The 27,985-nt window shown below is 44.8% G+C and overlaps 1 protein-coding gene across 1 annotated transcript in view; it reads right to left on the reverse strand.

Annotated features, from left to right (window-relative positions):
• Positions 1–27,985, reverse strand: part of LOC119461565 (uncharacterized) — a 297,956-nt gene that overhangs the window by 269,255 nt on the left and 716 nt on the right. The gene's annotated exons all lie outside the window — the stretch shown is intronic.

Raw genomic sequence — 27,985 nt, forward strand, 5'->3', positions numbered from 1 at the left:
TCGTCTGATTTACCACAGTCTCAAGCCCTGGCCATGGTGGGTGGATATCGATGCGCGCGAAATACAAGAACGCTCGAGTACTATATTTCAAGTGCATGTTAAATAAGCCGGTGGTCAAAATGAATTAAGAACTCGCCATTTTGGTGTCTTTCAACGACTCAGCGTTGCTTCGGGACGAAAACGAATCAATGAATGAACCAACCAGTCAATCAATAGGTTGTGTCTTACTGGTCGCGCCTTTTCGTCTGCCCTCTTTGTTCCCCAAACGTCGCATCACATTGCCCTTGCCTTTTACAGCCACTGCTTGTTGTCCGCAAACCCTCACGATTTACCTATTAAACCAACACATAAGTGGTGGACGTCAGTGGAGCTGCCATTTCTTGAGTTCCATTCGTTAATTATGCCATTGCCTCTGTGACATTATAGCTGGTGCACGCGCGGGCCAAGCGGAAGCTTTCGGTTGGTTCTCGTCAACTGAATATACAGAATCATGGGCTCCGCAGGACTTGCATGAGAATCACTTGTAAAGTGTGGGTAGCGCAATACAAAAAAACTAATTCTCTCTAAGATATCTTCTTCTGCGGGTCGCTGTTGCCAAAAGCAACGTCAAGTGAAACCTACCACTAATGAAAAAAGTACACCGGCATTCACAACTCTGCAAATGATAAATATAGGTCCACCTGTCGAAGCGTCGGTCAGCTTGTCTGAAGAACTTCAACCTGTTAATCCCTCGTTATTTAAAGTCCATCGTCGTCTATGGTCTCCGCCTTTTCAGTTTGCATTCACTTCGCCTAATGTTAGCCTAAATGAAAGAAAAGTCCGCCCCAGCCCCGTATTCAGTCATTGGTAGGCATATAGTCTTGACGATCAATATGGGGGCAACTCGAGCTGGCTTCGGAACTACCACGCTATCCACTACGAGAGCTACTCGGGAGAGTTGAGACGCACGTCGAGGCACAAGTTACCCTGATCAGCTTACTGGACGGCGCAGCAAAAAAGGTCAGCGAACGTGGGTCGTAACAGATGGTATGCTTGTCTCTCGGTACGATCAAGAACAAAACTAAGGAAAAAACAAACAAAAGTGCGCGGGACACGGGAAACTGGCTTTGTTTGTTTGATTAGACCCAGATAGCAGGTCATGTTGCACCAGAGGAGAACCGTACGGGATGGCAAATGTTGAACGCGTTGCCCTTTGTAGCAGAATAATGAAGATGCGAACGGCGATGTCACTGCCGCGTCTTATTCGTCGTATACGGTGGCATTCACTTACTTACACGGGAAGAGAGAGATAAGGGCTGACAATAACGAGAAGCTGAAAATGTTTGCATGGTGACACGGCCTGACGTTCTGCTCCAAGTGTAGGGTGATAAATATTATCTGCTGAATAATAACAAAAAGGAGTTACTCCCCAATTCTGCGATGTAACTTTCAAGAATATTACAAGTGCATTCTAGTATAACCAAGTTGCCGGGCGCTTTCGTTACCGAACGCTGTCTGTTATTGCGGGTAGATGGTTGGTCACGTGATATCTTTCATTTGTTGCGGGCTTTCTTTATCAGCCCGAAATAAATAAATGAGCAAAAAGTACCTGGCTGAAAACATGCCAGTTTGAAATTTCATCGAATGTTCTACAAATTCTTAATTGACAGCACGCCATTCAGAGTAGTAAAAACTAGCTAATTGCAAAAAATTATGAACTCGAAAGGCGTCAAAACAAATTACTGGTGGCTGCTCTGCTCGACCGTGAACAATACGCACTTGGTTCTCTTCGCGTAACAGTTTTTTTTTTAACGCGATGCATGAAAGCATGGGACACCCTGTATGATTTCACTGTGCCAGCTCGGCCTTACTGAAACCCTCACCCCCACTGCGCGCTCCTCGCCTTTCGTCAGCCAATTAGATAAGAAAAGCCTTTCGAGGTAGGCAATGCTATTTGGTTTGAAACCAAACAAGTGTCACCCCCTATAAACGAGGAGAGTGTTTGATTCGGCTGTTGAAACAACCTGACGGTTCACCACCCATGCTTGGCTTTGCGGTTACATAAATTTGACGTCAGGATGTAGGAATTAAGTCGGAATGGAACAACCTTACGTTATAACACTCCTGTCGAGCAACAAAATTAATTTGTTCACTCTAGATTCAGTGTACAGAACAGGTACAGCGTACAGAAGTGCGGTATTTGCATATCGCGTCAAGGTAAATAATGAGTTTCGGTTTGTTTTGACCGTTTCCAATTTTAGTCTGTTTATTGCGTGATACGCAAAAGCCTAATGCAAGCGTGTCATCCCTTCAATCAACAGAATTGAACTCTTTCTTTTCATTAGAGGTTTGCAAATACTCGAAATTTTCAAAACGAGTCGAATAGTCTCCGATCGTTTTCAAATGGTTATTTGGCGTGTGTAACCATGTTTGCCACCCTTTAAAACTATGCGCGGCGCTGTAGTATCAAACTTCTCAGCTTCAACGAAAACAACGCTGGGTGTTTCTCTGTGACGTGCTGTTCCCATCTGTTATTAATGTCCTCGACATGGTGCCACTGATAACTGAAAACAGTTATCTCTCGTTTATACGCTCCTCAGTTGACCTGACGTCTAGCTGCGAATGGTATTGCACGCTTGTGTCAAATCAACCACGTGAGCCAGATACTTCAAAGGCGAAGTCTTCCTATAGCAAGTTACCACCACTTTTCCGCATCGGGTGTTTCTAGCCTCTTTCGCGGGCCGATCCCGGAGATCGTGCATACTAAAAATGTGGGCCGATTTGCTTTACCAGGTATGTGCCAGTGACACCGCTGGTCAGCGTGACGTTCAGGATGATGTACCGATGTACTATACATACATACGTACTACATACAATACATACATACATACATACATACATACATACATACATACATACATACATACATACATACATACATACATACATACATACATACATACATACATACATACATACATACATATGTCGAAGTTTTGGAATGTAAAGCCCCGGAAATTATTTAAAAGTGTGTGACATGCCATCATACGTCAAAATGGGGGCTCATTCCGAAGATAGTGCAGCAAAAAAAGAAAAAAAGAATTGTGAGTCCGACGCTCCTTCTACTATCCTCACGTGACGGGTGACGTGATAAGAGTGACGTGCACCGTGACTCCGACCCATTCGGACTTCCAGCTCGCTCAGAAAGACTTTGCCTTTCATGGACTTCAGTTAGAGGTTGAATCGGCTTCAGCATTTAGTTTTTTTTTTTTTAGACCAATCGTACTGCATGCGCACAAACTTCATATTTCGTGTTGTTTTGGAAATGAGAAAATATTCGGTACTCGATTCGATATTGGTGCGTCGTTTCTCACGCGTGTTCGCGTTTGATTCGGTTCGAAAATTTCCGTATTCGAACACCACTACTTTTAACCGATTAAGAATTGTGCGTTTAATCAGTTAACATTTGACGAATGAGGGAATTTTGTGCGTTTTATTTCTGTTTGATCGCGAAGATTGCAGCTGGGCCCCCTAAAGACTGCTTTTAACGCGACGCACAAAAAGCAACGCAAAATTCGGTTGAGGTTGGCAAGTTTACCGACACCCCCCCCCCCCCCCCCAAAAAAAAAAAAAAAAAAAAAAAAAACGCTGATGTTCATTTTAGAACAGCGTTGATACCCGTCTTTCGTGTTCGCCTCTGTCCTGTCTTAATAAGTGTCCTTTCCCGGTAGAATGAGTGGTTTTGCTATTGCAGTGGGCATCCTTTATACTAATGCTGCTTGGCCTAATATTCTTGCTTAATGTCCCTACAAAGCCTCAACCCGGATCCCCTGCCCACGCTGTTGTAGCTGACGTGATGCGATACGGTAAATTTACGTCATTCGGCATCCACTTTTTCCCGCGAACGGTAGCTTGAAAGCCAGAACGACTGTAAGGTCATTATAGGCGGCTTAAACCTTTAAAGGATGCGCGGTCTCTTGGATAGTTCACGGTGGTTAAAAGCGACGTAACATTGCATTTACGGAGCATCCTTAAAGAGAGGATTCCTACAGTATTGTGGTGAAACCAGAAGCAACAGCAAATCACGCCGCCCACGGATGACGCTGAGCTGCGCTTTCAAAGTGATGCAGCGACTGCAAAACAAGACGACCGGGTATCAAACAGAGAAGAGCCACAGGAACTCTTGCGCGACCCCGGCTGTTACGACACGGTTCGGGCTCAAGTTGAAAGTTCCTCCTTTATTACGCCCTTTCTTGCCTTAGCTATAGTTCCTTTGTTGTTGCTGTTAATCCGCCTCATTTTAACGCTACCATGTAGGCCACCGGCTTATAGAATTTACCTTCTTCCCACGGTAATGTCTTAGTACTCCTTTCCGGTCGACAGCATCTTACGTTATTCATCGACGTTGACGTTCTCATATGGCTTCGGTGCCTTTCTAATGGGGATTTTAAGGTCGGAGCTTTTACGTAAAGTCTCTCCTTTAGAGAGGATCTTCATGTTCCCTGTTTTTCAACGGTATTTGTACGATGATGATTCGCTGGGCTCCTTGGGATTAGGACCACCGTATTTCTGAAAGATCTTGCGGGCGGCGAACGACAAGGCAGAGCTAGTCGAAAAAGATAATACGTGAACGGGATGTCACGTCTTTTAATTTCGTGCTTTAATCTTCAAAATACCTTTTTTTTTCGTGAAGAGCCTCTGGAGTTTTTTCTTCTGGCATGAGAGTGCATTAACGGGGACCTTTTAAACCGAAATCTTTCCTTTGCCGCTCTTTTTGTGGCTGCATCGTGCGTCAGCCGATAACACGCGGCCACTATCGGGCTAGTAGAAATGCTATAAGCAGCAGAATTCGCGGCACAAAAACATAAGAGAAGCGGCGAGCTGTGTGAATGGAGTGATGCGACCTGTCAACATAATGTGAGCATCGGGTGGGTGTCATGTTACTGTATACACCTAGAATGCGTAGAGAGTCGCCGTGTTGGAGAAGAGAGTACAATAAAGATATTCTCTCTCTCTCTGGAGAAGAGGCTACCAAAGATGGCAGAGCCCCTCCGAAGTTTTTTAGCCCCACCTCTGCTGTGGCTTTTTGGCATCTCATTGTCGAGCATCTCCTCTTCGTGTTTCTGTATGTAGTGTTAATCTTTACCTGCAGCATCGTGCGTTAGAAAACACATATTTACCTGCAGTCCGTCGTGATGCGTCTAGACGCACGCACGCACGCACGCACGCACGCACGCACGCACGCACGCCGCACGCACACACCACACCACACACACAACACACACCGAACGCACGCACGCACGCACGCCACGCACGGCAGCGCACGCACGCACGCACCGCACACGCGCACACGCGCACACGGCCACCACCACACCCACAGCAATCCAGCTCAGGGACTAGTATGATCTTTGGTGACGTCCCACCCTATAGCCTTCATCAGGGGGGGGGGGGGGGGGATATGGGAAACCATTCAAGAATAATTTCAATCACATAGAAGTATATATTCAGCCTCCGTGTGGTAATTCAATGACAGAGATGCCATGGCCGGTGACCTTTATTGCTTTTCTCTGTAGACATTCTATAAACTGGCAATCGGCTAAAGAAATAGCAAACAGAAAAACTTTTGCGTATAAACGGTGTATAGACCGCTAATATAGACATAAAACACAATTTAACGACTTTTGTCAAGACTAAATTTATAGACGGGGAATAGACAAAAGAAGTAGACACCTTATCAACTTTAGCCTATAGAAAATCTGTAAACCAGGCATATACAAAAATAATCAACACCTTATCGACTGTCGCCTATAAACAGTCCTTAGACACAGAATGAACAAGAATAAATAGACATGGTACCGACTTTGGTCTATACGTAGTCTATAGAGCGGAAGATCACAATCAGAAACGAACAAATTATCGACTTCTCTGTAGACCGACTATAGAATGAAAGTAGACAAAAAGAAACAAAAATCTTATTAATTTTTGTCTATAGACAATGAATGGAAAAGAATAAATAGAGACCGTATCGAATTTTTTTCCATAGGTTGTCTATAGAGAGGAAGTAGACAAAAATAAACGAACATCTTATCGACTTTTTTCTGTAGACCGACTATAGAATGGGAGTAGACAAAAACAAATAAAAATCTTACTAACTTTTGTCTATAGACAATCTACAGACAATGAATGGACAAGAATAAATAGAGACCATATCGAATTTTTTTCTATAGGTTGTCTATAGAGAGGAAGTAGACAAAAATAAACAAGCGTCTTATCGACTTTTTTCTGTAGACAGACTATAAAATGGGAGTAGACAAAAAGAAACAAACATCTTATTAACTTTTTTCTAAGGACAGTCTATACAAAATGAATAGACAAGAATAAATAGAGACTGTATCGACTTTTTTCTATAGATAGTCTATAGATAGGAAGTAGACAATAATAGAGACTGTATCGACTTTTTTGTATAGATGGTCTATAGAGAGGAAGTAGACAAGAAGAAACAAACATCATATCCACTTTTTTCTGTAGACTGTCTATAGAATGTGAGGAGACAAAAATAAATAAATATCTTATCAACTTTTGTCTATAGACAGTCTATAGATTATTTATCAACAAAAGAACAAATCTATAAAAAGGCAAAGTTGTCTACAAGTAGTCTATAGACATTCTACAGATAGTCTAAACTCATTTTTGTAAGGGATATGGCTCAGTAAAGCTTTCTGTTGGGCGAGTTGGTTCATACTTGCAAAGGAAAAGGTTATGAAGGAAATGGAAATGGTAAACACGGCGCTCGTCCGTGTCTATTACTGTGTCCGTGTTTAGTTTGCGCATAACCATTTCCTTTGCAATTAGTATATATGATGCTACCTGCCACAGAGAAATTTTTAAAATTTCAGAATTCTTAAAAAATGATCACTCCGTATGTGAAAGATAGCAATTCTGCCGTGACATACGCAATCCTTAGTTTTGCAGGTCATTTCGCTGAAGAGTCATTTGTATTATAGTAGGGGGCGTTCGACTTACGCCAAACTATGCCCATAAATGACTCATGGTCGTTTGCATCGTGGTATGTCACGTATTCTCTTCAATTGTTTAGCTGATGTGAACTGCCCCTTTGGTTATTTATATCGCAAATTGCGTCTCAGTTATGGTGTTTTACATCATCGTCAAAAAATATCACATATTCAAGCTTGCATTGGCTATACCTCACCGGCAGTGTTTTCTTTTCGCAATGAAAATAGCTAAAAAAAGTGCATCGCGTGTTTTCACCGCGCAGCATCTCCTACTTTCTACGGTGATTGAACACGAGTGATGACGTCTATTGTTTTATATGACAGCTTTTCCCAGCGCTCTTGGCTTACAGCGCAAAGCGCGATTCCATTTGATGCTAAAACAAGGAAAAAAGGGAAAAAAAACATAACAGTCGAATTCCCATTATGTGTAGAAATGGTAGCGGGTAGATTCCCAGAGCGCTTGCTTTTTTTCCGGACCGAAAATCAATTAAGAATGCCCAACCTTGACCGTTCAATACGCACGACTACGCCACTTGTTACATAACCAGGAAAGTTTTGCTTGCGTGACCTCTACGCCTCGTGACAATACTCATTTCAGTTGCATATACACCTTTACAATTTCGATGGCTTCTATGCTGCGGTTAACGTTGGTGACACTTCTGCCGCAAAACGCTAACAGTTATGGCCTACGGAATATCTGCAGGCTTTATTGGGTTACGAGACAAGTGTTACGTAAGCACCGTCACCCTCACAGAGAAATTAGTTTTTCCAGATGCGACGTCCGCTACCGAAATAATAAAACTACTAGTAATACCTTATATGCTAATAACTAATACTGCACGTTGTGTAGTGTTCGGAGCAGCTAGACATTGCATGCCAGTAATATGAGTAGAGAGAGAGAGAGAGAGACAGAGAGATAGTTTAATGACGGACAGGTGGAGAGGTCAGTGTCACAGACCCCGTGAACGAGGCGCAGACGCCGGACCAAATTCCAAAGCCGACTTATCAGCTTCCGAAAATAATCCCACGAAAGCAAGGACAATTAAGAATGGGCCCTCTGGTGCGCCATCGAACGCAGTTGCTGTCCAAAGACCGAGTCGAGCCCAGAGTTGTCAAAACACAACAAAATATATTCTTCACACAAGGCAGTTACACACACATGTGTACACTTAGGCTAGACGCAACACAATTCAGATGGGTATTCACTAAACACAGGAAAATAATTCACGACAAGCACTAAGAGTCCAACACGTAAAGTACAAAATGAATAGGAACACCAAGTGTCCAATCGTATTCACCCGTGCTGGTCTTGGAGTCAGACGATCTCGGCGTAGCTTGGGGCAAATCTCGAATAAGGAACCTCTTCCAGAAATGCAGACGGCTCAACGAACTCGTCAACTAGATTGCCGGGGAATCCCCTTCTTCCTCAGACTGTCAGTCTTCACGTTACATCTCTTTACCAGAGCGGTCTGTTCCCCCTTCTGATTCTCGCACGGCGATTTTATACTCTCCGCCGGGGTTCCCGAACCTTCCTATTGGAGTCGTGATCCCGTAGCATGGCCAAAGCCTGGGAATCTTCTAGTCTTTTCTCGCGCCTTCGACTGCCGCCGTCGGGGGAGGGGGCGGGCGAGGGGGGGGGCGCGAAGACTCATCCCGTTGGCGCATGCTCACGCTGTAGCAATCTCTTTCTCGACTCGCCGGGTGAGAAGGCGTCTTGGCGCGCGTGCTCCCTCCCTCTTTCGGGTTACCGTCGCTTCGTCTGTTTTAGACGTCTAGAGTCCGTTTGTCGCGTCGGCTGTTTGAGGCATATGTGCTCTCCCCTCGGTTGAAGTGGCCGTGGCCGGCGTGTTCTTTCACTGGCTTGCGTGACACGCGGCGCGCGCTCCGATTACGCGCTCTTTTGTGACAGTCAACCTCAATGAAATGATCTGAGTAGTTTTGTTGAGCGAAGACTGGCTAAACCTTTAGCTTCCAAGTTCCTTTAAAAAATCGGTAGACACAGTTTTTATATCTTTCATTGCTGTATAGGGTTGTGCATAATATCCCGTTGTAAAATATATAGTGTGCAATATCTTTACTTATTGTCTTCGCTAACAATAGACTGGAAGAAAGCATTTGATTGTCATCAACCAGACGTATGTAGCTTTTCACAATCTTACATGAACACAACCCGCTCAGGCTCAGATTATTCTTTTTAAATTGTTATTGTAACCTGTTAAATTGAAATTGAAATCTATTCTAGTTATAATATTTGCTCGACACACCATTAATTTAGCTACGCAGGCAAGAATTATTCGCCAAATTAATTTTAGCGTAATTGTACTGCAGTTACTTTTTCATATTTCTTCCTACATTATGAACTATATACAGGCGGCTTCAGAAAAATATGAATTTTGAATTGGTCGGTGAATTTCATCGAGTCCAATACTGAGGACTCCATGGCTTAAGCCTCCAGAACATTTTTGTTTGAAAAAAAAACAACAAACAATTAATGCAGAACTCATCTCACGGCGACTGTCGACTGTAACGCGAATAGCAATCGAGCAAAGTGGCAACAGACCATGGTCCTCAAGTCACGTGTATTTAACAGGTGCAGTGGTAACTATAAAGCTTTCCTTGCTTTGGCTATGTATGCCACATACCTCGCTGTCGTTCCACTTTGCTATGGCACTCGCTCGCCGAGGTTACCCGCCGTGGCTGCTTAGAGGCTTCGTTGTTTGGCTGTCAAGCACGAGGTCGCGGGATCGAATTCCGGCCACGGTGGCCGCATTTGCATGACAACTAATGCACGACGACGACTGTAAAACGACGGCGCATGCAGTGACCACGATGACATGACAACGGCATGAAGACAATGGGATGACCACGAGTGTATGATGACAATGGCGTGACCATGACTGTATGACGAAACCTGTATGACAACAATGGCATCATGTTTCAAACATCAACAATGCTTGAAACATGTTCTTCGGAAGTTTGTCGGGAGTGAGCCAATATTCCCAAGTCGCGCGTACAACTCTCTATTTTCAAGGGATTGTTATTAAGTGAGTGAAAATGATCAAGTGAGATAAAAGGAAGGCAGGGCTGTTAACTATAGTCAAGAGTACGGTTGGCTACGCTGCGCTGAGAAATATTATTAGCGCGAGCGGCGGGTGAGTAGCACAGAACGCACGAACGAAGGGCTTCGTGATTTTCAACCCTGAAGCGTACAGCGGGGCTTGCTTGCTAAAGCGATAAATGTGGCCACATAGGATAATCTCTTCTACCTATACACCGGTACTGATGACGGCGGTACCTCCGTGTGGTCACCTTTTTTGTTGTTGTTAAGCCTCCGTGCATATTATGTCCCCCATTAATCAGAAACAAAGAAAGCTAGGGATGATAACCTCTTAAAAACTATCAAAAATACTGGAATTAGCATGTTTTTTTCATTTTTTTTCTTAAGTGAGGAAAAAAAAGAGTAAATGTAAAACTGGCTAGGTAATTATATATATATGCTAGAGTAAGGAAGTATAGGGAACTCAATATGATAAGACGAGCCGCGAACTAAAATAAGGACAGAGAGACAGAAGAAAATGTGTGTACATAGTACCATACAGGCACGCGAGCGCTCGAACTCTGTCACACGATTGGTTTAACCCCAGGAAGCGGAGCAATGCGTTTAAAGCCATCTCGGCTGAGGACGGTCTCAGTCAACGTCTCAAGATTTCCCCCTCCAACAGTCGAGCATTCTTTCCTATGTACACTGTAGAGAGGGCAGTCAGAAAAGACATACCTAATCGACTAAACCATGCCGCGGTTGTCGCATGCAGGAATCTCTAACACGCCAATGTGGAATGAATGCAGGAATTTGTGAATGCCGCGCCTAGCCAATTAGGGCGGCGGAAAAGTATTGCCTCAGCGCATGCTTCAGCGAGAGTAGGTGCTTTCTGAACCTTCTAAACAAACTTATATCCAAAGAACTAAACCTACAGGTAAAAGTCAATGTATCGAGCCGCCAAAGTCTCACGTCGTCTCCCACGATACCCGCCTCTGTCGCTAATTTCTTTGGTATAGAAAACAACCGAGGTCCCATACTGCTTCACTTTTCTTTCTTTTCAGCGCAATTAGCGCTGGTACGGCCTGGTCATCATGAACCTAATTAGGCTCACGAGTCTTTGCAGCAGCGCCGTGCTATAGTTCGCCCTTGCCTATGTCACGGACGACAGGACTTGCACTTCATTTTGTTGACTGCGTGTGACGCCGCTTCTCTAACCACTGGGCGCTCACAGGTACTAAATGAAGGCGCCTGAAAGACGATGATGAATATCTGAATACGGAAAGACGCATAAAAATTCGGCGGCACTAAAGAAGGGAATGCAGGCATCAAGCGAGCTTTCTACCATGAATAATGTAGCGTAGCCTATAAAGGCATTTAAGGGTTTAAATAGCACCAGAGAGCATTAAAAGAAAATTTATCGTATGTGCCACCACCTCGCTTCCAAAGTTGTGCTCACATTATCATCATCATCATCATAATCATCATCACCATCATCATCATCATCTACCTATATGCTCGATGTTGACGGCCAAATAGACAGCAAAGCGGACTGCGGCCATCACAAGTCTCGTTACAATGCTGATCAAGCTGCAAAGAAGACAGCTTCGCGAGGAGCATCATTGTGCAGAAAGAGACAGGATAGATTGCTGTCCAAACAAGATGGCGGCTCAGTAGCAAGCACTATTACTAGTAGCAGTAGTAGTAGTAGTAGTAGTAGTAGTAGTAGTAGTAGTAGTAGTAGTAGTAGTAGTAGTAAGAAATCAAGGAAAGGAAATTAACAAAATAACTACTGACAGCATTGCAAATGGCAATCTGCATCTACTGACAAAGGCGAGGTTAAGGGGTATCTTCTGGATCTGTAGATACAGAAGATAGAGGAGGAAAAAAGAAGTTATATTTACAATCTATGTATTTAGATAGATAGATAGATAGATAGATAGATAAATAAATAATAAATAAATAAATAAATAAATAAATAAATAAATAAATAAATAAATAAATAAATAAATAAATAAAAATTCGGCAGAGACACTTAAGGCTGCTTACGTGTGGGAATGCGTAAGCATTATACCGTTTGTAGACCTCGGAACGTCATGAACGCGCTCATTTTATACACTCATGACGTGGCGCTACTTCCTCCCCATTGGCTGCGCAGTGACGTGCCCAATGACGCACGCACTAGGCCACACCTTTAGTCATCCAGATGGCTGCGACGTGACGTGTACAATGACACACGCACTAGGCCACACCTTTAGTCAGCCATATGGCTGCGACGTGACGTGCGCAATGACGCACGCACTAGACCACACCTTTAGTCAGCCAGATGGCTGCGACGTGACGTGTACAATGACGCACGCACTAGGCCCCACCTTTAGTCAGCCAGAACCGTCGAGCCGCCATGGCGTTGGAGAAGCGTGCTCGTCTGGCACCCCGGAGGCCATGGTTCGATTCCCACGCAGACCGAAATGTACGAAAGTATCTTTTCCAAGCCACTCATTTGCTTTGTTTGCAGGAGACGTTCTCGGAACTGTAACTTCAATCCGAGCAAAAATGGCCGTCGGCCATGTTTGGTACGATCTATCGGCCACGCCGACGCTGACTGATTTTCACGGAATGAGGCATATAATACTTTCGCATTAACATAGAAATAAAGAAATAAGCATACCTAGTGGCCCAAACTATTAGACAACTTGGCCCACTAGGAAAGGCTTGATGACGACGGCATGACGAGAGTAATATATCACGAGGCTGAAATAAGGACAACGGAGCCAACACGACGGCACGAAGACCAGAAGCACATATCTAGGTGCCCAAGCAATACAAATATAGATAGATAGATAAGCTCAAAACCACTGATGTTGGCAAAGAATGCGACTCGGATCAATAAAGATTTACGTAGAATCTGCTCAGGAAGTTATCCGAATGATGCGTAAGGCATTTCGTATAGTAACGACGTCGTGTTAAGTGGTCGTGAGACGACCGTCAAAGAATCGTGAAACGGAGAAGCGCGGTTGCAACACTGAACTGGTAAGTTGCGCTGACGACGTTCCGATCCGAAGGCATGGCTGCTCCACAGTTCTGGCCTACTAAAGGTGTGCCTAGCGCGTGCCTGATTGCACACGTCACGTGGTGAGTTAGTTATACAATTTATTAGTGTCCAGTTCAGGCGTGGAGGTTCCCCCGCGCCACCCGGCTATTCCCACGTGGGGACCGGCAGGTCCGGCCCTGTCGCGGGCACGCTGGACGGCCAGGATTTGGTCTTGAAGGTTTGTGCTGTGCAGAAGCGCATCCCACTCGGTCTTGCTGTAAGTCGGGCTAAGCGACCCGCACTCCCAGAGCAAATGTGCTAACGTAGCGGTCTGCCCGCAAGCGGTGCAGGCGGCGTCAGAGAATTTGTGTGGGCGTATTTGAGACACGCTCGTGCCACTGCTCGCACCTTCGCCGTCGTCGTCTTCCACAGCCAGCTCCGATACCGCTGATCATGCCAGCGGCATGATCACAGCTTCTTCCATAGCTGGCTGGTTCTATCATGAAACCGATCGTCTTACGCAAAGGACGGATGCACGGACAGTTTTCTGGTTGGGTAACTATAGAAATGCTTACGCATTTAATAAATTAAACGATTATATAAACATGAATACCCATAGTTGGCTCCTGCGGTCCCTTCAGCGGGGTGTTTCTGAACCTGGCTTCGCGCACTAGGCACAGTTTATTATAGGCTGTGCATAATAATTCAAAACTCGATGAGAAGGTGATCACCGGCGCGCAAAGAACCTAGTCAAGCATTGTGATGCGCCTAATGTAAGCTACGTTGTATTTCTCGAAGGTTCGCACGCGCAAAGTGTTCAAACACGGCTTGTGTTTAATCTTAGCTCTTTCTTGTCGACTCGCAGTGGCATCTAATTGCAGAGACGTTTCAAAACGCATTCCATTACTTGGACACGAAGCTCTCTTCTCAGCCCTCAAAGTAGGCTCTCTTCATGATGGCCAGAATTGGAACAAACTCCTCAACATCACGATTTTGTTTGTGTGTGCCTAAATAGGAAATCTTTCTCCGATCGATCAAATAATGGGAGCCATGTGTTGCTATGAAAAACGATGAACTTTGGGCGAAATATACATCGTTTCGTTACATTGTAGTTGTATGATGAAGTTGCAAAAAACCAGCAACGACAGCCCAAAAATCGAGGAGCGCACTCGTAGGGATACATATCAACATAAGTACACAAGCGGTGGTTGTTTTATAATAATAATTATTCAGTAAATAGTATAGGCACGTGTCAAAAATGTTCATTATCAAAGAATCAAATGGCAATCTCTTTAGCACGTAGCCTAAATGGAAGGGTGGCTTACCAAGAGGGGAGGGGGGGGGGTCTCAGATTTAAAGTGATGGTCGGCGCGCCGGGACAAAATGACACGATTGCAAAAGAGCTCTAAGAACGGAAGCTTATGGTACGTGATGAGAAACGGCGTCCTCTTTGATATGGGCCATATTTTCGATTACACGTGTTCGAGGAACAGTGGAATTGCACTGCTCGCGAAAAATGGCATTTCGTTTATACGGTCATCTGGGCCCCGGGAGAGAACACCAATCTTGCTGCTAATACCAGCAATTTTCTTTTACGGTTATTATTCCTAGTTTCGAAATGCGAAATGGGTTATGGCTATTATTCCTAGGAAACTGAAAGGGGGGTTTGAGGGATACATTTTTTTCCGTTTATAAGTGATTGTGGCTTGTTATTTCGTCCTTCGTTCAGCAGTGGACTTAAATTAAAAAGTCGGAGTTTCGCCCCACAGGCGAAGCATCAATTGCGATAGCAAATATACTAGTAGAGTTCACGGAGTAAGGATAGTAGCTTTATGGGCTGCATAAACTTGGACACATTCGCTTACTAACTGACTTAACAAGCATGGTGTCAGAGCGCTCAAGCAAACATGAATAGATCACACTCGATGACCGCCGACAACCACTGTCAAAGCGCTGGCGTGAGTAAGCGCGACGGGAGCAGTGACCGAAGGTTCGTGTGGTCAATCGCTTCAACGGAAACTGAGCGGCGAAAGCACAGCGCATACAAAGGTCAGAGCTGTGTGGATATCGCTTTCAAGATCATACGGTGCGCCCCGACAGCCCTCAGCCGCGGAAAGTACAACTACGCAGTTCCTGGCAAAGTAGAAGCCGCGCACCCTCCCTCTTGCGCAGCCTTCCCGCTTTCGTCCTTTCGCCTGGGAGATTAAGTCGTCAGTTACCCTTGCGCCCGGTAGCAAGATACGCCCGGTCGCCTCCCTCGCTCCCTCCCATCCCCCCCACGGCCTTTCGCACGACCGGAGACGTCGTATTTGCTCTCCGCCGTGCGTTCGCTCTCCGTGAGAGCACGCGTCCCTCGCGCGCGGCGACGAGTTTATCGCCGTTGGACTTTATGCGGAACCTCACGGCGACGACGACGGCAGGAATGCGCTTGGAGTGTCCATATAATTGCTATCGCAATAAAAATAAATTACACCGCCCATGCGCCCCGTTCAGATGGTAAACCAGCGAAGCTGAAATGTGCGGCCCCGATGTTTATAACTGGGTTAATACCGACGGTTCATCTTTGATTACGTCTTTGTTTAGCTCGGCCGCACGTGCCCCCGGATCGGCCCGAATTGCCGCTTGCGCTCCGCATCGCGGACCCGATCTTCTGCCGAGGCGTTGGCGCGACGCCGACGAGATCTCTCCTGCTCCTGCTCTCGGCGGCTCATACCCACAAATCCAATGCGGGTATGAGCCACACGTGATTTCTTTCTTTCTGTCTCTCTTTCGTTCTTCTTCTTTCTTTCTTTCTTTCTTCCTTTCGTTCTTTGTTTCTTTTTTCTCTTTCTCTCTTTCTTTCTTTCGTTCTTTCTTTCTTTTCCCTGACTCATACCCGCATATTCAATGCGGGTATGCTCCACACGTGTGTTTATTATCGCTAATCGTGACGTAACTGACGAGCATGTGAGGTTATTGATGTCACGACCGATCAGTTGTGTTAGACATACATTTTGATATATACCAAGTGAACGAATCGCGAGTTTTCGATAGGTTTTAGATAGATTTATTGCCGCCGGAGGCTTTCTGCGGTCGGACCAGGAGTGTTTCGCCTAGGTGTATACAGCTTCGGTATGAAAATAGGCAGATGATGATGAGGCCTTGTCTGGATGTATCGTTATGCTTGATTTTATCTTCAATAAACCTTGAGTCTTTAGCGCGGCTCCGTTGCAGTTTTCGTTCCGTGTTCTGTCTTTTACTCTATATTCGCCCTGTGTGTTCAGCCAGAACCTATATCTTAAATACGTATATGTGCACCAGCGTAGGGTAGCAAACCGGATTACCGTTTCATTGTTGTTTCCTTTCTTTGTACTGACCCTGCGTTACACATGTATACATACTATATATATATATATATATATATATATATATATATATATATATATATATATATAGCGATGGAACGAAAAATGTGAGGCCTAACATTAAGAGGCAGGGGGAGAGTGGTGTAGACCAGAGAGGAAACAGGGATAACCGATAGGCTAGCTGCAATTAAGAGAAAGAAATGGAGCTGGGCAGACCATGTAATGCGGAGGGTAGATTACCGGTGAACCATTAGAGTTACAGAATGGGCGCCAAGAGAAGGGAAAGCACAGTCGAAAAACTACTGTGGGGTGATGAAATTAGGGAATTTGCAGGCGTAAGTTGTAATAAGCTAGCGCACGACATGGGCAATCGGAGATCGCTGGGAGAGGCCTTCGTCCTGCAGTGGTAAAAATAGGCTGATGATATATATATATATATATATATATATGTGTGTGTGTGTGTGTGTGTGTGTGTGTGTGTGTGTGTGTGTGCGTGCGTGTGTGCCTGTGTACGTGCTATATGTGCCACTAAGTTTTTCATTGCCAATTATACACACGCTCGAGGCATATTCACGCCACCGCTGCCGTCGAGCTGTCCCGCTGTCGACGGCACATGCACAGCACGTTAGTGAATGCTTAGAGGTTCTCCGTGAGACGCGAAGTGCACTTCGCAGAAAAAAAAGAAAAAAAAAACTGACGAAGCGAAGTGGGCGCAACGTCAGTGCAACGCTCAGTCGGCTCGCGGTGTGCGCGCAACAACCCCTTCGCCAGCAGCAAGAGGGTTGTTGCGCGCACACGCACTATAAGCGCACTAGCATTCCCACTGAACTGCCGCGTGTGTGCATTCGTCTGAGCAGGTTTTCTCTTCCCCGCAGGAAGCGCGGCTCCCCGCCTCTCCGAAGGTTGAGATGCTGTGGTGGCGCAGTCGGGATGGACAGACATATAGCTCCTCTTTTCCCGACACCCTCTTTCCGGGTCGCGGCGCAAGAAAAGAGTCTGGTGGTCATCTTCCACGCCGATGCTCGCGCTGCTGGTGACAGCACACATATGACCAATCGGCCTATATGTATAGCCACCTATACTACCAGTACAGGTGTGCTGGTTACAATGGCTCTTTTCTCTGTGAAATTACGCCGTGAATCGACGACCGCTAGCTAAATGTCCTCACTGCAACAAATATATGCCTTCACACGCGTCATTCTTTAAATAAAGCGAATAGCTACCTAGAAGCGTGCGGCTGCTCTCCCACATTAGCAAGAGGTGTAGGTGGCTTCTGCAAAATATATATATATATTTTTTTTTTCGCCCACAATCTACAAAAGTTTTCGAGTTCCGCACTTTCATTATTGTGCTCTGCACTACACTCAACTAGTGTCACCGTGACTACAAAGTGTTGCGCAATCTTGCAACGGTTACCCATATTACTGCAATAAATACTTGCAGGTGCCCTCTTTTTTCTTTTTTTCCCTTACTCTGGTCTATGCTTACGTAATCGTTTCTCGTAGAGTGGAATTTCGACGGCCCTTCGGTGCTGTGAGCGCATGGATCGAGCTATCCTGAATAACATGGCTCCCAATTGGCCTAGATTACTACTACTACTGCTGCTACTACTACTACTACTACTACTACTACTACTACTACTACTACTACTACTACTACTACTACTACTACTACTACTACTACTACTACTAGTAAAACTAATAATAATAATAATAATATCTACAACACATCATCACAAAAGCACGTCCTACAGTTAATGTCCGCGGAGCACGAAAGTCGCGATAAAAATCCTTCGTGCTCACAAAAATGTTCTTACACTATAATTGTTCGTAAGAGAAAATTCCATCCAATTCTGATGCGGCACATATTATTAGCAAAGGCGGCCAGCCAATGCAAAGCTTTTTGGAATTCAGCCCCAGATGTACGTTTCAATTGATCGCGCGGGAAAATATGCACTTTACCATTGATTTCTATAGAAGACGCTTTAGCTTCGGCGTCCTTTCATTTTTTTTTGCTTGTAACTTTGTTATCCGTGTATTGTGTCAACACGTGTGCGCACCGAAGAGCACTGGCATAACACGGTGACACACAGGTGTCACAACGTGTGTCAAGAAGGCCTGACCGAATAAAAAGAATGAGAACATACCTTAACTAAACCTTCAAGTTGCCCACCATATGAAAAAGAGGGCCGACAATGCAGTCAATGCTTTGCATATGCATTTAGTAGACGTTTGTCTTTTAAGATCAGAGTGCGTATGCGTGATTTCTTGAGCACATGCAGTTTAGCTCTTTTTGTTTGATAAAGTTTACTGACAAGCGACTGCTTGTTTGGTTCTTCTTTATCTATGCCTTTCTTCGTGTTTTTACAGCGAAGCTGTTAAGGGCTACTTCCCCCAGGATCATGTCCGCGTGTAGAAAAAAACAATCATCATCAGTATTTCGGCTCCATGTGCGTGGTGGCCTGGCTTCATGTGCGTGGCGGTTTCCACCGAGTTGTGCCTTGCACAGGTGTCAAAACGGATGACTAACATGACTGATAGGTCATGACATCAATACCATCCCATGCTCGTCAGTTACGTCGCGGTTAACGATAATGAAATCAAGTGTTGCGCATACCCGCATTGGATATGCGGGTACCAGCCAGGGACAGGAAAGAATGAAGGAAGGAATGACTGGAAATCAAGAAAGAAAGAGCGAGAGAAAGAAAGAGAGAAAGAAAGAAGGAAGGAAGGTAAGAAAGAAATCACGTGTGGCTCATACCCGCATTGGATATGTGGGTATGAGTCGCCGAGAGTATGAGCGGGAGAGATATCGCAGGAGCCTGACGCTGCCGTGCAGTGTGCCGTGGCTATGAACGCTTTGGCTCATACGCATATTTATGACGATGGGGCGGACTTGGAGCAGCAAACGCACTACTTGGCCATCGCGCCGGGCGAAACAAGACGCCGGTGTACTTGCTCTGTGACGAACATGCCGAAGACGCTCCATATAATCAATAATAATACCATATAAATTCACTATAGCAATATTCACTACAGCATGCCCACCAAAGTCACAAATTCGCTGGCTTCCATCTTCTCAGTATTGGAAGGGCTCTGAATTTTTTTTTCCTGTAATCGAGCTTCCTTAAACGATCCATTAGCATCTGTACAGCCAACATTGACGATAACGTAACAGACCGAGTTAAGTGCCGCAAATGTTATGTGACATGTGAAGGAAAAAAAATCCCATGACAGCAGCAATGATCACGGAAAGAAATTATTTAGAACATTCTTAATAGTCTCAACAGTTTTCCAATGAATATTTTTTGTTCAAGCTAATAGTTTAAAAGTTGCTTATTTATTTATTGTAATTAAAGCACCAAAGCTCAGAGTAAAAAATAATCTGAGTTGCTTAAGAGGGCAGTGACTAATATTGAAGTGACTGCATACTCCTAATGCACACCTGGATTTAAACTGTTTAAGGCTTCGCGCGAGTTTCCCGGAATTTCGGAAATCGTCTGTGGCAGATAGCATAATTATTGTCCTTGATCTGGACTATTCGAATAGGCGGACATTACTTGCACACAAAATCGAAACAATTACTGAACTAATTTAAAAAATTCACTAATTTCCTTCTTAATAACTACTTTACGGCACATATTGCAATTTACTAATTGTAGCCGGTGAGCTTGCAAGACCTATCCACTTGAAATGAATCTTCAGGAGGACACCAGTTTCGATGTATATTTCCCTTACTGTGGGACGAAATAAATGGGTGTTCCAGTTACTTTTGTGCTTCGATGCATAAAAGACCGTTTCGTTAAAAAAAGTAAGTGTAACAGAACTGCATTTTTTACTGCGAGTTTGATGGCACATATCTCCAAACTGGCGTCATTCTGGAAATTAATTCCAAGTGGATACGCATTGCAAGCTCACCGGTGACAATTCGTAAATTGCTATATGAAATATTTAATGACGAAGTCATTTAGTGAATTGTCGTTAATTATTTGAATATGTATTTGGATTTCGCGTGCAAGTGATGTCCGACTTGCGGAATAATCCAGCTCAAGGACTACGATCATGTCATCCGCCCCCAAGAGGCGATTTGAAAAATAAAAATTACGGAAACCTAAAAATTATCACCCGTGTATATATATATATATATATATATATATATATATATATCATAAGAAGCCAACAAACACAGACACCAAGGACAACAGAGGGGAAATTACTTGTACTTACAATTGAATTAAAGAAATGATAAATAAATGTAAATGAAAGTGGATGAACAAATAACTTGCCGCAGGTGGGGAATGATCCCACGTCTTCGCATTACGCGTCTTCGCATTACGCTCTTACCAATTCAGCTACCACGGCGCCGTTTTGCCCCACTTTCTGGGCTTTTTATGTTTTACAACTAGAACTAACTCTGGGAGTGTTAGCCAGTGGAGTGTGCGTGTATTTAAACCACATGCCCATGGGCAAATCTTATGTCCCCAAGTGGCATCGTGTATAAAAGCGGCTGTGTTCCTGTTCAAAAGACGTATGCCTAAATGGGATGAAGGGTACAAGACACATCGTTCTCTTTAAATATGCAAGTAACACTTCTCGTAAACTACCATTTCATGATTGTCCTCACACCGAGTATTTTCCTGGAGAAAAGAACAGCAGTAACAGTGGCGTAAACATGGCAGCCAGTGGAAGTCCTTGAGCGTATCATTGGTGTGACGACAAAAGAACGCAGGATCACGAAAGCCCGTCTTGAACGGTACGTTTGTCAGGCCACGTAGCAGCGCGCGAGGACTGCCGATGTCGAGAGGCTTCGGCCAGAAAGAGTGGCTACACAACGAAGTTATGTCTAAGTCCAGGATATATAGGCACCAGCATTCAGCGGTCGGCGTTGACGGCAAACGCCCACAAACGTGCAAACCAAATCGATGTTGAACGCCGGCAGTCAGCCGCACAAGCCGAAGCGAGTGGGCTGAGCACGGCCTGGTGAGGACGATAAGGCGGGAGCCATGCAGCCGAACACAAAACGCCGGAGTCGACAACGGACGCCAACAGAATACGTGCACCGTGGTTGGACAAACCGCTTTGGCTGCGAGTGCGACAGCTTCAATGGCACGAGCCTAATCTGCGTGCCGTGAGGTATCGCTGTGTGCTAAAGAGCTCAAGTCATCATACGCGCGTCATGAAGAGGGGATGGGTTGGGTCTAATGTGTTCCAGCGCCGTAAAGCCATACCTAAGTCACCAATGATATTGGAACACTTCCACGTGTTCATGCATGCCGCAGCATCCGCTGCCTTTAAAGTTACTCGCAATTGTTTGTAGGGTTTACGAATTCAGTTTGTTCGCACGAAATGTTTGATACGCGTTGATATGAGCATGGACGGACTCAATCGTCCTATAGTTGAGCGATAGATTTAAACAAGATGTTCGGTGACTGTAATATATGAGAATGCATTTGGAAAGGTGATGACGAATTGCCAGCACTGTTTCCTGTGCAAATAGGTTCTTTGCAATCCGTTCAACGTCAGGGAGGGCAAGATTCAGCGTAAAATATCCGCCGATCTAATGGAGCTCGCGCCGTGAATCATGCGGGCCGAATGGAATGTTTTGTTTGGAAGGCCCAATGGATGGACAAAATGAATGAGTGCCCCCATTTTAACGATCTCTTCACATGCGCCACGTGCCACTGGCCTTAAGAAAGTCCCAGTCTCGCCCGAAAGTCGAAGCATCGATTGGGATCGAAAATCAGTCGACAGCTGTACCACGTAACGATCGCAGTTTTATCGGTGGTATTAACTTGCGAACATTCGCTTACTAATAATTTAACAAGCATGGTGTGAGCGTGCAGAGGCAAACATCAACACATAACACACGATGATGGCGGACACTCGCTGTGAAAACGCTGGCGTGAGTAAGCGACGCAATTACCTTCATGTTGTCTATCGCTTCAACGCAAACTGAGCGGCGAGAACACAGCACACAGAAAGGTGAGCCGTCGGCAAACCTACATTGTGCCCTCAACGGAGATCGCTTTCAAGATATTGCCCCCGCAGTACGCAGTTGCTGCCGGAGTACAACGCTACTCCCCTCCCTCCCCGCCTCCCGGTGCTTCTTGCGCGACAGGAAGACGGCGCGCTTCCTCCCAGCTTTCCTCCCTTGCGCGCGCGAGCTCCCCTTCGCACGCTTCCACTTGCACATACAGCATACGGCATACGGCGATGGTCAAAATGCGCCTGTAGTGTCCATATAGTTGCTCTAGCAATAAAACTTGGAAAAGGCCTTCGCAGATGTGTGCCAATCTAAGCAACTGGTGCATCAGACAGCACAGCTTCATAAGCGAGTTTCCACACCATTCAGACTGCTTGTGATTGACTCAGCGATGAACGCTTGGTTGTGTGTGTACCAGCGCAAAGTGTGAAATTTTCTCTTCCTTCTCCTCTTTCTATCCCTTTCACCTTTTCTTTCAGCTCTTGCCCGAACACGCAAGAGAAAAGCAGTAAGTTAGGTCAAATTTAACACTCAGAAGTGTATTCGTCTTATTCTGCTGTTGTAAATACGAAGTTAATGTTTCCTCCTCCCCGGCTTGAATTACCGGCTATGAGAATGTGGCACTTCTTTTAAAGAGTGTTTTTACTTGCGTGCTCTTTGCTTCTGTAGCTTTTCCCTTTCAGTGGTACGGAAAGGGTTGTGTTGGCTGGCTCTTCTTTAGCGATTATTTCTCACCGACGTTCTGATGATGCGGCCGTTTCGGGCGTCCTATGCATGTTGCGCTGCGCGTACATGTAGTCAGCTTTCGAAGCCGCAGCCGTAGAAAGTCCTAGAGCAGTTCCAACCTGCAGCCGGTAAAATGTGACGCAAGAAACAAAACTTGTGGTTTACTGGGGGAAAAAAAGATTAAATAAAACGCACAAGGAAGTTGCTGCCTATTCGAATGAGGGTAGACCTAAAGTAACATTTTTTCCCAATAATCATTGATAATTACATTTAGAGCAGAAATTCAGGACTCCGAATTTCTCGTGGGGATTTCGGTGCATGAAAACCATCGCGTCACTCCCTTTAAGAGCATTGCTGCAAAATGTAACTTCTGCTAAACAAGCACCTCAAGCGCTTCCAAGACACATGCGTAGTACATTGTGGTCGAAGATATCAGCGCTGACGTGGTCGCGGACTATAGTTGTCACCGAATTTAATGAAGGTCGACGGCCATGAGGCTTTATTCGCGTTCGACATACCTTGTGGAGCTGTGCTTCACCTCGTCTCTGCAAGATATCTCGAAAGGGTGAAATGCAAATATTTGCTTATACTAATGAGAACAAGAACTTGTCTTAAGTGCATCGATATCTGGCTAAGATCAAATATCAAACGGCAACTTGTGAAATATACCGTTATAATCAAAACGTATTTCAACGTATACCGTTATAATGAAAACGAATCAAAACGTTATAATCAAAACAAGTTACACGCTGCTCTAATATTATTATTTCTTGTTAACGTAGACCAATAAAGTGTCAATCCCACTCAAGTATTTTATACATTGCACTGTAATCAGAGCACCTAGAGAAACCCTTTTAATGTTTTCTTTTTGTCTGTCGGGAAGCTAGTATGCTCTGCTCAACCATTAACACACGCTGACTTTCCCATTACTTGACCCGGTAACACGTGTTCGGATCCCTTAGAAACGGTAAAATGGCACGGAGCTTCGTAACTCGCAATTTAGCAAAGAGCAGTGCAGTTTACAATCATTCAAGGCTGACTGTGCTGTAAATCTCGCAAAACGTTATGATTCGTGTTTGAGGCATAAAGAGAGAGAGAGAGAGAGAAGGAAAAACACATTAAGCACTCAGACGAGGAAGCATGATTTATTTTTACAACGAGGCTATTTTGTGCTACCTAGAATCACCGCTCGCAACGCGAAAAGCCTGCATATTGCTTTCACCTCAACTGTCATTCGTAGTTCTCGGAAAAAAAAAAGACTACACAAGTCAGCGCTCGTACTGCGGTACCGCGCGCATCCTGTCTGCAGATATGCGCGTTTTCTGTCCAGACGCGAATCACGGAAGTTTACGCCCCGAAGCTGCTGGATGAGTCTTCGCATTTCTGGAAAGTAATCGCAAGGGCCACACTTAGTGAGAATTCTTTTCCCCCTATCCTAGACCCGCATTCGCAAAGCTTTTCTTTCTTAAGTGAACTTTGCCTTGTATCGTTCCCATTCGCTAATGTTATGTCCAGCATCACGATTGACTAGAACTTTCTCTTAATGCCAATTGTAGCGTAACAGCGTTCTTGTGAATGCGAAATTCAACTTTTCAAATTCAACTTTTCAACTTTTCATGCACCTTTTCAAATTTGAATTTCTAAAATTCAAGTGCAGCTTCTTTTTTATGCCTGCGTCAACAAATGCGTCTGTACACCTTTCCTTTTTTAATTCTTCTTATCTGCTTGTTGGTTCAACTACATAACCAATGTTATTACGTATATGCACCCAATTGTTTCTTAACTGTATGCCCCACTGCTGCTGCCTCTTGCAATGGGAGTGGGAACTCCGTCAAGCGGATTGTCACTCTTATTCCCACCCCCTCCATCACCACTTTTGTACTGATGGGAAATAAACATTATTATTATAAGTCCTCGTCATCCGTGGCACCTATAGGGGTCCATCTCGCTGATAGCAGGGAGGTGGCTTCGTGCAAAGCCAGTCACGAGGGACCTAAAAGAAGGAAAAATGAAAGGAATCTTGGCAAAATATTGCCGAAGGCGTTTGAAGTTGGGTATTGCAGTCGTGTGGAACAAGTGTAAAGAGACGTAACGCAACAACGAAAAACTAATTACACGTACGACCGAAAAGTGCAGTTGTGTAGCAAGAGACCTTGCAATATAGAGATGAAGAATACAACCAGTCCAAACGCTTGCACTAGCGTTCCTTATTAATGTTCGAACGTGAACACCCCGTTTGTTGTCGCACATGACGGCCTTTTATCCGCGTGAAGAACTTTTTTTTAAACTTTTTTTTCCTTATTGCTCAAATCTCAGTAGCAGAAAAAAAAGTAAAAGAAAGAGTTCAGACGCTGTAGTTAGTATACGTGTTGGCAAACGTTTCCAGAATGCAGAAATAAAAAGCTAAAATGTACGGTACTTTTTCAACAATGCCTGTTGTAATGGCCTGTACAATGCGTGTAGCCACGTACTTCACTAGAGTATCTACGTACCATTTGCTTACCGCATGCTTGGGAGCAATTGTGTTACCTTTATCGCACTTTCCGCATACTCAAACAGCTTTTGTATGATAACGTACCTGTCCAAACAATTTGCTCAAATTCAAGTTGCAGCGTCCGCCCTCGTATCACTACGCGATATTTAAGCTTGAGCATCCCGCACTAAGTTGCCGAAAGTTTATTTTTTATGTGTCTCTTGGTTGACAGTCCAGCATGTTATATATTGAGTGGAAAAAGACTAGAAGCATAGACGTATAGACGTACTGCATAGACGTACTGCATACGTAAGCATAGACGTACTGCTGAATCTCAGCCTAACTCTTGCTGTACCAGGCGTGTACAGAGCACACATATTTACGATTCCTTTAATTCACAGCATAAAGGCACAGAACAGTGCGTAAAATGAAAATCAGTCATTCGTTTTAGCTCACACAGGTTCTGTGCATGCCAGCATGTTTCGCTCGCCCGACATCACGTGTCGCTGCAGCTAACGCACCGGATCCGTTACAGGCATAGTAGTGGTACAAGGTAGATAGAGAAGTTTTGAGGAAGAAAGAAAAAAAAGATTAAGGAGATGTATGTACAAATATGCTAGAATGAAAACCATGCATAGCATACCTGAGTACCCCAAGCAAGCTAGGTGACTATTCGTAATCGCCCTGTTTCAAAGGCGATGCCAATAGGTCATCATCATCGCCTGACATGGCTGTACCCGCGTACGGTATGCAACCGCGGAGTATTTGCTCTTAAGCGTGCCTGGTATGAAAGTCGGTTCTTAAACGTACGAGCATTACAGTTTCAATACCGACAAATTTAGGAACGGATTTTCGATGGCACAGTGGGCCAACATCGTTCAAGTGGCTTTACCTCTAACCAGCCCAAAAAAAAAAGCGGTTGCGGACGCGTACTCGAGTGGAACCACTGGGCTTCTAGGAGTGTGTATTGCGTGTTTTGGCAGATATAAAATATGAGCAAAAATTAAAAAAAAAACTGAAAATAAAGGTCCAGCTGATTCTGGGAAGAATTCTTCGTAGCTAGCTACCGTGCTGAAGCATAAAAAATTATATCCACCTGTCTTGCAACAGGACGCTACAAGGTGTGTACGTATGTCAACTTTCTGATCTGCCATAGCTATACAGCGCAGCGAAAACAAGGACACAAGAAGAAATGAAACACCTTATTTTTGCTGCGCTACACTTCATGCCACTTCATCACGATCAACAAACAAGCCCGCGTCGGCCACCTTCATTGACTGCCAACAGCATCCCCGTGGTTCCATAACTTTCGGGGCATTACGTATGTGCCACGGGACATTCGACACCGTTTCGTAACTCCCTTCGACATTCTTCGCAGTATTAATTTCTGCCCGCATGCTTTTCCAGCATCGAGAAATATGATCCCGAAGTTCAGTATGACCTTCCTCCCGCTATACTTCGCCTGCACTCACGGGGGCAAAACACGTGCTCTCAGACAAAGCGCTTCATACCAGGAGCTGTCTTGAAGTAAAATGGCGAAAATTAAAGAACAAAAAGAAAAGGAAACAGCCGTTGCAAAAATGATCGCAAGCATTCGACCGTTTGGCCAAGTTTGGCGAGATAGCTCGAGTACAGTCGCGTGTTAGCCGTGACGTGGCGCAGCGCACGAGGACGATGCACAGGAATAATGAGGGACGCACAGCACTGCGGCAATGCACTGAGTACTAAATTTTTATTCAAGAGAGCGACTGTTGAAATTGAAAAGAGCTTGCTCCGTTTAGCAACGACGAAGCGAAGAATGAAAAAAAAAAAAAAGAGTGAACACAAACAAGTATTCAGTAAAGGCAAGATCAGCTCGCCACTTTCTCGCGTACATTTTCTCCGTCCATGTTTATAGCATCAACTTCAGCGCTCGTAACGAGGACCAGCTGTCAAGAGACTTGACGGAAGTCGTGGCCGTTGAAGGCAACGTCGACACGTGCGTCAGCGCTTCGTCTGTTTAACTCAAAAACAGGGAGAAGCGGTATCTTCGACGAGCAGTACGTCACGTTAGACGTAGAGAATCATCTGCGCTATCGAACTGACAAGCAACCCCGGTGACCTGTTCAGCCCATATTGTAATTTTTTATTTGTTGAAGTTTTTACTTTTGGAATTCGTACATACAATCTCGTCTCCTGGCAACGGTACCAACCGAAACGTGGATAGAAATAACGTGAGGATTCATTTCGGCCGGATCTATTCCTCAATTATCGTCCGCCAATCACGTCTGACTGATTCCGTTTATTACGTTGGCGGAGCGCCACTCGGGCCATTGACGAAGCGTGAAAAGGAATAGCATTGGAATAGAATCGTCACATTATGCCGCCTGTGCTTTTAAACTGGTGGCATCGTCACTTTGA

Source organism: Dermacentor silvarum, chromosome 8, assembly GCF_013339745.2.
Source record: "Dermacentor silvarum isolate Dsil-2018 chromosome 8, BIME_Dsil_1.4, whole genome shotgun sequence".
Lineage (NCBI taxonomy): Eukaryota > Metazoa > Arthropoda > Arachnida > Ixodida > Ixodidae > Dermacentor > Dermacentor silvarum.